General features: G+C 45.1%; 1 pseudogene; it reads right to left on the minus strand.

Moving 5' to 3' along the window:
• Positions 1-4,737: 4,737 nt before the first annotated feature.
• On the minus strand, positions 4,738-4,855 carry LOC136654577 (5S ribosomal RNA; annotated as a pseudogene).
• Positions 4,856-11,621: the final 6,766 nt, after the last annotated feature.

An 11,621-nucleotide genomic window follows, 5' to 3' on the forward strand; every position in this document is an offset into this window, starting at 1 on the left:
AACAATGGTAAAAGAAAAATACTGAAACTAATGAATGCAAAAGGAACATACTGCATTCACATCAACACATAAATGGAAATAGGTGGTGAAGCTGTGTGGTGCCTATTCACACCCCATAGAAAAGAGAAGAAAGCCAGGTTCAGGCTAGTAAGCTGGTCACCTGAAGAAGAGACCAAGAGCCAGATTCAAGCTAATAAGCTGGTCACCTGAACATCCCCTTTGCAGACTCCCTGAGGTCTGGATCCTGGGGTTTCACTATGTCTTCATTCCAGTTTAGTGCCTCATCCTGATGGATTTGCAATATCTCAACACAGGCAGGCCATACTGCTTCTCTGTCTACCTGCCATGGATAATTTATGGTATACAGAGGGAGAGGCATAATGCCTCCCCCTTTTTCCAGTGCCCACATTTCACTCCCCCCCCCCCCAAATAAATTTGATTCAAAAATTAGTACTATTTCCCATTTTAAGTGCTTATTTGGGAGTATTTCCAGAGCTAGTTGGGAGATACTAGTTGAACTAGCTAGTCCAGAGCTAGTTGAATTCCAGGGGAGGTGAATGCAAAGACTCGAGAACCAATGGCCAAGTTAAGGCATATATGAGTAACCTTAGGTAGAGATGAATAGACTCAGGTTCCCTCTCTATAAATACTTTCAAGGTAGTCATTTTTTTCATAACTAATGACTAATTGGGTAGTTTTTCATAACTAATGACTTACCTGCTAATTGGGTAAGAGGCACTTTTTCAAGTGGGTGCTCCTTTTTTTAGCAGGGGGAGAGTAACTGGCCTACCTCACCCCAGCAGTGTCTGTTCTAGTGGCTGTCTGCTGGTATTCCTTGGCATCTTTTTAGATTGTGAGCACTTTTGGGACAGGGAGCCATTAGTTATTTGATTTTTCTCTGTAAACCACTTTGTGAACTTTTAGTTGAAAAGCGGTATATAAATACTGTTAATATGTTTAATTAATTAAATAACATTTAATTAATATTAAATGTTAATAAATAACTAGCTAAATAGATGAGAGTCAGTATTAAAGGCACATACTCCTCTTGCAATAGTACTGAGGAAACCAAAGCACTCATTACCTCATATATGTTTATTTATTTTTCACATTTTTTGCCCTCTTCACAACAACCCTGTGAGGAAGGTTAGGCTGAGAGGTAGTGACTGGTTCAAGGCCACCTAGGACTCTGGAAGAAGCAGATTACCTGGATCTATTTCAGATCAGGCTATGAGATGGAGACGATCTGGATTGCCTTGATTGATGAATGTGGAAGTGGCGCAAGTCCAAGGAGATCCATAGGGGCAAGTGCGCATTAACCGGAGGTAAGAGGAAAAGATTCCCCTTGCCTCTGGCTGAGTCGCCTTGGGCCCCTATCCTGTACTGGATACAGCACAAGCCTCTTAGCTTCCCTGTTCCAACGTAGGGTAGGATTGTGCCCTTAGAGAGCTACCAGGAGTAAAAGGGGAAGTTTTTGCCAGGCTTCAGATTCACTTTCCCTCACTGTGTCTCTCGCACAGTAATACTTGGCCGTGTCCTCAGATTTCAGACTGTTCATTTGCAGATAGACCATGTTGGACGGGTTGTCCCTGGAGATGGTGAAGCGGCCTTTGGCAAAATCAGAATACTGTTGCGTGCTCCCGTCAGGGTGCATACGTCCAACCCATTCCAGTCCCTTCCCGGGAGCCTGTCGCACCCAGCTCATCCAGTAGCTGCTGAAGGTGAACCCAGAGGCTCGGCAGGAGAGGCGGAGGGACTCTCCAGGTTTTTTGATGTCTCCTCCAGACTCCACCAATTGGATTTGGGATTCGATATCTGGAAAGAAAGAGATGACATTTAATGACATTCATGTTATCCCCTAGAATATACTTTTTATGCGAATTATATTTTGGGAAGAAGAATTACCTCTGATGCCTGCTGAAAAGACAAGAAATGAGAGCCAAAAGATCATTTTTCTCTCTGCTGCTTTGAGGAAGACTGACTGGAATGTGGCCACAGACCCACAGGGGTTGTGTCTCTCAAAGTGGCTGGGGCAGGGGGAACCTTCAACTGATTTAAACAGGGAACTGGCTCTACATTTACATATCGCTCAGGATAAAAGACAAATTCAGGCATTTGCAAACCATTGTGCACACAGTGTAGATGGTGGTGGGTGAACCTGAAGAATTACTTCCCACATCCACAAAATGTCCTAGGACAGGAAATTGGATTTAAGATGATATTTTATTGGGTTCACTTGAGGCATTTCAACACCTTTGCCACTAAAGCTTCCACATGGAAGCCTGAATTTTCACACCATAATGTATACAAATAAGAATGAGTAATGAAAACATTAAAACAGTGGAAGCTGCCGAGAAAGTTGGAGATTTTGAAAGCTTCTCAAAGGCAGCCCACAATTCACGCATTACTATAGTCTGGCCTTAGCGCATGTTTATCTGTGGGCAAATCATCTCTTGGGGTGCAGTTTCCAAGCATGGGAGAGGAAGGGAGATTTATGCTGCAATCTTATAACAACTTCCTGGGAAGAATTAAATTGAATGGGGCTTAGCCCTGAGTAGACCTACATAGGATTGCACTGTTTTATCTCAAGAATGATTAAAAGAGAAAAATCCTTGAGCTAATGTATTGCATTCACATCATTATCAAATTCTCCAGTGGTGCGATGAGGAAAATGCAATATGGTGCCTGCTTATGCATGACCTTCTCCTTAGAAAGACAATCAGGTTCAGGCTAATAAGCAGATCACCTGAACATCCTCTTTGTGCAGGCCCCATTAACTGAACCCTGGGGTTTAATTATGTGTTGATTCAGGTTAGTGCCTCATTCTGATCGATTTGCATGATTTTGATATAGGTAGGTCATGCGGCTTCTCTTTCTTCCTGCCATGGTTAATTTGTGGGGCACAGTGAGGGAGGGTATCAAACAGGAAAGATTTATACAACAATACCAACCCCTGTTTCCAGTGCCTCAGTTTTACATCTCCCCCCCCCCCCAAGATTCAGAATTAATGCCCTTTTTGATTTTTTTTAAACCATCTGGGAATATTCCCAGTGCTAGTTGGGGACAAATAAAGGAGGTTAATGCAAAGATTGGATAACAGATGGCCAAGTTAAGGACAAATGGTTAATTTTAGGTAGAGATGAACAGAATAGAACAGGCTTCCTCCATATGAATACTATCAAGGTAGTCATTCCTTCATGGCTAGCTAAGAAGATGAGGTTCAGAATTATAGGCACACAATCCTTTGGCTGTCATAAAACCGAGGAAACCAAAACACTATCTCATGTCTGTATTTCATATTTTTACATCGCCCTTTCTCCAAGGAGCTGAGGGTGATGTACTTGAACCCTTCCCTCCTTTTTGACTTCACAACAACCCTGCGAGGTAGATGAAGCGGAGAGATAGTGACTGGCCCAGGTTCACCCCAGAAGTTTGAACCTGGATCTTCCAGCTTTACTCCAACACCAGAAGCACTGCACCATCCTGGGTCTCAAATATTTATGAAGTTTCCTTACAAGGAAGAGACTAATTTCTGGTCTGGGGTTTCTTCTGGATCCACAGCTGATCTTCGATATCCATGTGGTGGCTGTGGCTTGGGGAGCCTTCATTCAGCTTCGGCTGATTCAACATCTGCAACATTACCTGGGTCATTCAAACCTGGCCATGGTGACCCATGCCTTAGTAATGCACTCTACATGGGGCTGCCCTTGAAGACTGTTTAAAAACTGCTGCAACTGCAGAATGCATCCACCCCTGTTGTGCCTACTCATTGTTTTGATTCAGCAGGCTGCTCTGTGCCTTTAAGGCCCTTTGTGGCTCAAGGGCCAGAGTATTTGAGGGGACGCCTTATTCCACACAGTCAAACTCATCCACTGGTAAGGCTCTTATAGGTCTTTTTAGCCATTTAGCATTGATGAAGGTGAAGTGGATGGAGGTGAGGAATAGGGCCTTCTCAGTGGTGGCACCTCAAAAATGAAATTCGCTCCCCCCTGGAAATGAGAACTGCTCTCTCCACAGAGGACTTCTTTTGGGGCCTAAATACATTTTTTTCTTCTCTTTAGAATAGCTGTTGAATGTGGTTACTGACTGTGACTGGACTCTCAAATATGATTTTAATGTTAATCCAACTGGTGCTAGTGATTAGATAGATAGATAGATAGATAGATAGATAGATAGATAGATAGATAGATAGATAGATAGATTGATTGATTGATTGATTGATTGATTGATTGATTGATTGATTGCTGTTTTGTTGTTCAGTGTTGATGACCTTGGGAACCTTACCAGGAGAAAGACAAAGTAGAAGTTCATCACATGAATAATATATAAATAATCAGAGGGAGATGCAGAACTGAAACATCTTTGGATGGAAACACTCACTGAGAGTATGGCAAGAGATGTGAGGGAATATGAACTAGGCTGCATCCGTAACAGTAAGTCGGCATACTCTGTTGTTGCTTTCAGAGGAAATTGTGGGGAAGTCTCATGAGGAATCCAGTTCTCAAGAGAGTGGACACTGTTAGTTCTGCAGCACACAGCTGAGGACATCACTAGCCTGGCTGTTGAAACCGCAAACCAGCATCTTTGACAGTCCTGTTTTATTTTCCTTGCGGTTTTGTGGTGTTTGTTTGGTGCCCCACTGCTGCCCCCAAGTGTGAAGAAAGGGAAGGAGGGAGTTCTCAGGCCAGCTTTTGTGAAAATGGTTGGCAACCTTCAGTCTCGAAAGACTATGGTATAAGCCTACACCACCCAGTATTCCTAGGTGGTCTCCCATCCAAGTACTAACCAGGCCTAACCCTGCTTAGCTTCTGAGAGCAGACAAGATCAGGCATGTGCAGGGTAACAGGTGCTAGGCACACAAGGGAAGGAGCCAAGCATGCAGTCCGTGTTTGCATGTTTAGCTCCATTTCCATCTTCTAAATATATCAATTCTCCCTCTCCAAATAGATTCCCATGGTACAATTTGTATGGTATGGTACAAAGCAAGATCCACCGAGCCAATGGCCAGATGTGATCTGAACCCAGTGGATCACACGCTGGCTAGTTCAGTTATGAAATGTGAGAATGGAAATGTATCTTACACAGTTCTTGCCATTTCATATAACACACTTGCTGAAGAATCTGAATGTCTGTTTTACGGTCCCATTCAAGATGTTTAGGAAACTCCATATACCTGAAGGACTGGACTTGGAAGGGTGTCTGTTAGGTTCTTGGTCTCACTTGTCCTAATCTCTGCATTCAGCTGGTCACTTTCCTGCTGAATCAACTTGGAGTGCTGCCAAGAGCAAAGGAGGGTTTTTGTCCGGCTTCAGATTCACTTCCTCTCACTGTGTCTCTTGCACAGTAATACATGGCGGTGTCCTCGATTTTCAGGCTGTTCATTTGCAGATACAGCATATTGGAGGGGTTGTTCCTGGAGATGGTGAAGCGGCCTTTGGCGAAGGCAGCATAGTATTGTGAGCCCCCATCGTAGCTAATACCTGCAACCCATTCCAGTCCCTTCCCAGGAACATGTCGCACCCAGTGCATCCAGTAGCTGCTGAAGGTGAACCCGGAGGCTTGACAAGTGAGGCGGAGGGATTCCCCAGGTTTTTTTATGTCCCCTCCAGATTCCTCCAGCTGGACTTGTGATTCAGCATCTGGACTGAAGTCCTCGTACTCTGGTAAAAAGTCAGTAAGATCGAAGTCCTGTGATTCAGCATCTAGAAAGAAAGAGATATTAGGAAAAAAAAACACCTTCACATTGTCCCCTAGAACACGGCTGTCTTCTGCTTGCCTACTATATCTTGGGAAGAACAGTTACCTTTGATAGCTGCTGACAGGAAAACAAATGAGAGCCAAAAGATCATTTTTCTCTCCATTGCTTAGTGGAGGACTGACTGGAGTGTGCCCACAGATATGGGGGTTGTGTCTCTGAACCAAGCTGGGGCAGGACAAGCGTACAAGCTGATTTAAACAGGAAATTGATCCAGCATTTACATATCCCTTGGTATAAAAGAGGAACAGTTCAGAGCTTTTGGTGATCTATGCGTTTTGCATTAATAGGGGCTAGGATTTGGGAACGGGACTGGAAGAAATGCTCACCACATCTATCAAGTCCTACAGAACAGGAATTCTGGATTGAATTATCTTATGTTCTTATGAATATTATTTGTGTCTTGTGATTAACTTAAGCATTTCAACACTACTTTAGGAAAACAAAGCCCCAACGCAGCATACAATAAAGTGAATTCACCCATAAAGAGTGAATAATAAAGCAACTGGTGAAAGCAGCAGAAAAGTGTGAAGGTATTGAATGTTTTTCAAAGGCCGTCCGCATTTAATACAATATGATGTTTTAGCCTGGGAATCTCTAGAACATGAATATTTGTGGCTGAAACTGTCTTGGGATGCAGGTTCCAAGAATGTGACAGGAAGGGAGATGGATTAAAAACAAACAAACAGTTTAGAGAAAAATACAGGAGATAAGGAATGGAAAGGGATCCATTATGGAATCATGTCTCTGGGTTCCAACAGAAGGTGGGATTAAAGTTCACCTGGAATAGTTTAAGTCTAAGTATCTTGCTTGGGAGAAGAATACTGGATGAAGCTTTAATGTTACTGCTCTACTTTTCTTTCTTGTTCCTGTCCTTCTCAGGATAGAAAGAAGATCCTCTCCTGTAATGTGTCAAGCAGAAAGTTTCGTTATGGGAGCCAGGGATGTGATTTCTCCAAGATGAACCAGAAGGCTACAGCATTTGGGGTTTTTCAGTCTAGAAAAGAGGTGCCTGAGGGGGGACATGATTGACACATACAAAATTATGCAGGAGGCGGACAGAGTGGATAGAGGAATGCTCTTTTCCCTCTCACATAACACCAGAACCGGGGGACATCCATGAAAGCTGAGTTTTGGGAGAGTTAGAACAGACAGAAGAAAATATTTCTTTACCTAGTGTGTCATTAGTGTGTGGAACTCTTTGCCACAGGAAGTAGTGATGGCATCTTACCTGGATGCCTTTAAGAGGGGATTGGACAAATTTCTAGCAGGAAACGTTCATTATGGGTTACAAGTCATAGTAGGTAAGCGCAAACTCTTGGTTTTAGAGGCAGGCTGCCTCTGACTGCCAGATGCAGGGGAGGGCACAGATTGTGTCTGTTGTCTTGTGTGCTCTGTGGGGCATTTGGTGGGCCACTGTGAGATACAGGAAACTGGACTAGATGGGCCTTTGGCCTGATCCAGCGGGACTCTTCTTATGTTCTTATATAAGGAAGTTCTTGTATTCAGGTCCACATAGATGTCTCCAGTGATGGAACCAGGAGACTGCTATGGGGTGCTTGTTCACGTGTGGGCACGGAGACCCTGCCTTTACATAAAAAGCAAACAACGCATGCCTCAACACATTCATGGCTTGCACATTCATGGCTGATTGTTCCATTGTGGTGTTTCTAGGCTGCACTTTGGAAACATAAGCTTCCAGGTGCCTTGTGATTTTTTTTGCTAGTTACAGCAGAAAAGGGACAGTGGAGAGAAACGCAACATGTGAGAATTGCAAGGAAAGCAATACAGACCAGAGCAGTAGAAAAAAATCACATGCAAACCAGCAGCTGTAAAGGAGTGGCTGAGCTTACAGGACAAACAGCTGGGGACACAGGGTCAGGGCAGGCATTTCCTGGTGTATAAAATAAAGCAAGGGAGATAAAGCAAGGAAGGGGAGAGGTGCACATGCCCAGCGAGGGAGTTCCCTACTTTGGTGCCACCACCAAAAAGCCTCAATCTTCAGGATTTACCTGAGCACCAAAGTTAAGACACCCGCAGAAGGAGCTTTGAAAGTGATTATAACCGGCAAGTTTCTTTGGGAGGAGGGCATCCCTTCAGAGCCCAATTTGCAGGGTACTGAAGTACCAACACATGAGGGAAGGGGGGAACTTGTCCTTTCCAAAGAAAATTAAATATAGTGTATATAGCTGTATACTAAGTACAGGGGAACTGTTTTGGGTTCAAGGTCAGGCAATGGGAGGGACAGCAGTAGTATGATCTCCTTTTCTGCAGGCTACTTCCCTGCTTGCTCCTCTGCAATGACCCCTCTGAGATAAGCAGGTTGTGCTGGTTGCCTTTCCCCTGCCTCGGAGGAAGAGCACAGAGAAATGGGGTGCGAATCAAAGAAATGAATAGATACACTGCCCCTATTTCCGGCCCCCCAAATTTTGTGCGCACCCCAATTGGATCCAAGAGGAAGTGACCACCTTGTGCCCCTCCCCGTCCAAACAGGACTATTTGCAATGACTCCACAGGCAGGTTCCAGGCAGAGTAGATTTCCTCAGTGGTTGCATCATGGATGTCCAAGCTAAGGTATCTGCTGAATTTCAAGGAGTAGTAATAATAATATTCTAGGGTGGGCCTTCTGTTTTTCTGGCAGCTCTGAGGACATCATAAGAACTCTTCCGGATGCGCCTATTCCTCGCACCACAACCACATAGGAGAGGAGGAGCTGCTCCTGAGTAACTCCTACCTGCTTCCAATTTCTTGAGAGTACAGGGATTCCCTCTGAAGTAGAAATAGAGTGGTGTATGCCTGTGAGGATGGGGTGGGGGCTCTGATCTGGGTTATAACAGTTTCAAAACCAAAGATTCTGAAGTCACACAGCACAGGCTACAGCAGACAAAAGAATGACAGTGCTGGCCGGTTACACTCAATGCGTAATTTCGTCTGGATTCTGGCACTCTAGCTCCCCCTGCGCAGATTTAGGTAGAGATGAATAGATTCAGACTCCCTCTCTAAAAATACTTGCAAGATACTAGTAATTATTTATCATGTCTAGCGAAGAAGATGAGGTTCAGAATTATAGGCATATAATCCTTTTGCAGTCATAACCCCAAGGAAACAAAAGTTATCCCATGTATATTTGTTTGTTCATTTTTCAAATTTTTGCCCTCTTTTTTTGTCTTCACAACAACCCTGTGAGGAAGGTTAGGCTGAGAGGTAGTGGCTGGCTCAGCGCCAACCAGGAAGCTGTGTGGCTGAGTGTGGGTTTGAACTGTGGAAGAAACGGATTACCTGGACCTTCTTCACTTTGGTGTCAGGTCAGGCTGTGGAGTTGGCCTTGGTTGCCTTGATTGATGACCTGTACTAAACAGAACTAAAAAGGTGGAGTGCATCCCTCTTGGCCAGTGATATCATATGTGAAATACAATGTCTAGATTTCTGCTTTCCACATCACACCCTAGTTGAAGTGCCTGAATTTATGTGCTATGTATGATCCCACATAAGATAAAGATGTGCATTTAAATTAAGAATCTGGTCTTAAAGGGGAATCCATTAATCTCCTGGCCTCAGTTGTCCTGATTCCTTCATTTAAATTATGGCTGCCCAGCTGGGTCAACTTGGAGAGCTGCCAGGAGTAAAATGGGAGGTTTTGGTCGGGCTTCAGATTAACTTCCCCTAACTGTGTCCCTCGCACAGTAATATGTGGCCGTGTCCTCGGGTTTCAGATTGTTCATTTGCAGGTAGAGCATGTTTGAAGGGTTGTTGCTGGAGATGGTGAAGCGGCCTTTTACAGAGTCAGCATAGTATTGTCGGTCATCAATGTTGGTTTTTCCTGCAACCCATTCCAGTCCCTTCCAGGGAGACTGTCGCTCCCAGCTCATCCAGTAGCTGCCGAAGATGAACCCGGAGGCTCAACAGGAGAGGCTGAGGGACTCCCCAGGTTTTCGGATGTCCCCTCCAGATTCCACCAGTTGGATTTGGGATTGAACATCTGGAAAGAATGAGACATTATTTTAAAATAACCTTCATAACCTAACTTAGAATATAACTTGCTTTTATATGCCAATTACGACTATCTTGGGAAGAAAAAGTACCTCTGATGGCTGCCGAAAAGACAAGAAATGAGAGCCAAAGGATCATTTTTTCTCTCTGCCGCTTTGAGGAAGAGTGACTGGAATGTGGCCCCAGACCCACAGAGGTTGTGTCTCTCAGCCTGGCTGGGGCAGGGCCAGCATTCAGCTGATTTAAACAGGAAGCTGGCCCTACATTTACATATCACTCAGGATAAAAGACAAATTCAGGCATTTGCAAACTATTGTGCTTACGCAGTACACAGGGTGGTAGGTGAACCTGAAGAATTGCTTCCCACATCCATGGAAAGTCCTACAACAGGAATTCTGGATTTAATATTATATATTTATTGTGTTCACTTGAGGCATTTCTACTCCCTCCCCACCTCCCCCTCAGCATCATCAGCATGAAGGCCTTAGGAGTCTACCTCAACAGGTGGGAAACCCTGGCCTCTGAGTGGCCCGCTTGGAGGCAGGCTGTGCAGCATGGCCTTTCCCAGTTTGAAGAGACACTTGGCCAACAGTCTGAGGCAAAGAAGGAAGGCCCATAGCCAGGGAGACAGACCAGGGACAGACTGCACTTGCTCCCTGTGTGGAAGGGATTGTCACTCCCGAATCGGCCTTTTCAGCCACACTAGACGCTGTTCCAGAACCACCATTCAGAGCGCGATACCAGAGTCTTTCGAGACTGAAGGTTGCCAGCAGAGGCATTTCTACACATTTGCAGCTAAAGCTTCCAGATGGAAGCTTGAATTTTTATACCATGATATATACAAATAAAAGTGAATAATAAAAATATTAAAAATGGTGGAAGCTGCACAGAAAGTTGGAGATGTTGAAACCATCTCAAAGGCAGGCCTGACTTGCCACCACTGCTGCCCCTTCTCCTTTCACCCCCTGGATTGCAGCTGAAGGGCAGAGAAGCAGTGGAAATGTGCTTGGGAGGAGAGGGCTGGTCAGAATATTGGCGAATGGGAGGAGCAGAGACAGGCAGGTCATGGGTTGGGGGGCCCCATTTGACAGGCTGGCTCAGCCATCAGGGGGTCTTGGACCAGCCCTGTCTGTGGGCAGCAGCCCAATCTGGGGATGTGTACAGAGGTCAGCCTGTGTGCCTTTTCCTCACACCACAACAATACAGGATAAGAGAAGCTGCTCCCGAGAAACCCCTGCCTGCTTCCAAACTCTGAAGAGAACAGGGTCCCTTAGATAACAGGAGCATTATGTGGCCCTCAACAGAGGGGTGTGTAGGAATACAGTGGAGGCTCTGATCGAGGTGATATTTCTTTGGAAAAGGATGATCCTGCCATAACACGTCACAGGCTGCTGCCAATCAAAGAATGACAGTGCTGGTCCTTTGCACTCAATGCCTCCATTCTTGTGGTTTGTGGCACTGGAGCTCCCCCTGTGCTGGTTTCTCTCCAGAGCTCATGCAGGCAGAGGGGTTTTTGACTGAGTTGTAGTGAGATCCATCTCACTGTGTCTCTCGCACAGTAATACATGGCTGTGTCTTCTGCTTTCAGGCTGTTCATCTGCAGGTAGAAGTTGGAGCTGTCCTTGGAGGCTGTGAACCGCCCTCTGATTGCAGGGGAATAGTAATTGGTACTACTAGGATTAGCATAGCGAACCAGCCATTCCAAGCCTTTGCCTGGTTTCTGCCGGACCCAGCTCATGTAGTAGCTGTTAACATCGAAGCCAGTGACGGCACAGGCCAGTTTATGGGCTTCTCCAGGTTTCTTCAGTACTGACTCTGACTGGGTCAGAACCACCTGCTGTGAGAGGGCGCCTGGTAGGGAAGAAATTTGAGACAC

Source organism: Tiliqua scincoides, chromosome 5, assembly GCF_035046505.1.
Source record: "Tiliqua scincoides isolate rTilSci1 chromosome 5, rTilSci1.hap2, whole genome shotgun sequence".
NCBI lineage: Eukaryota > Metazoa > Chordata > Lepidosauria > Squamata > Scincidae > Tiliqua > Tiliqua scincoides.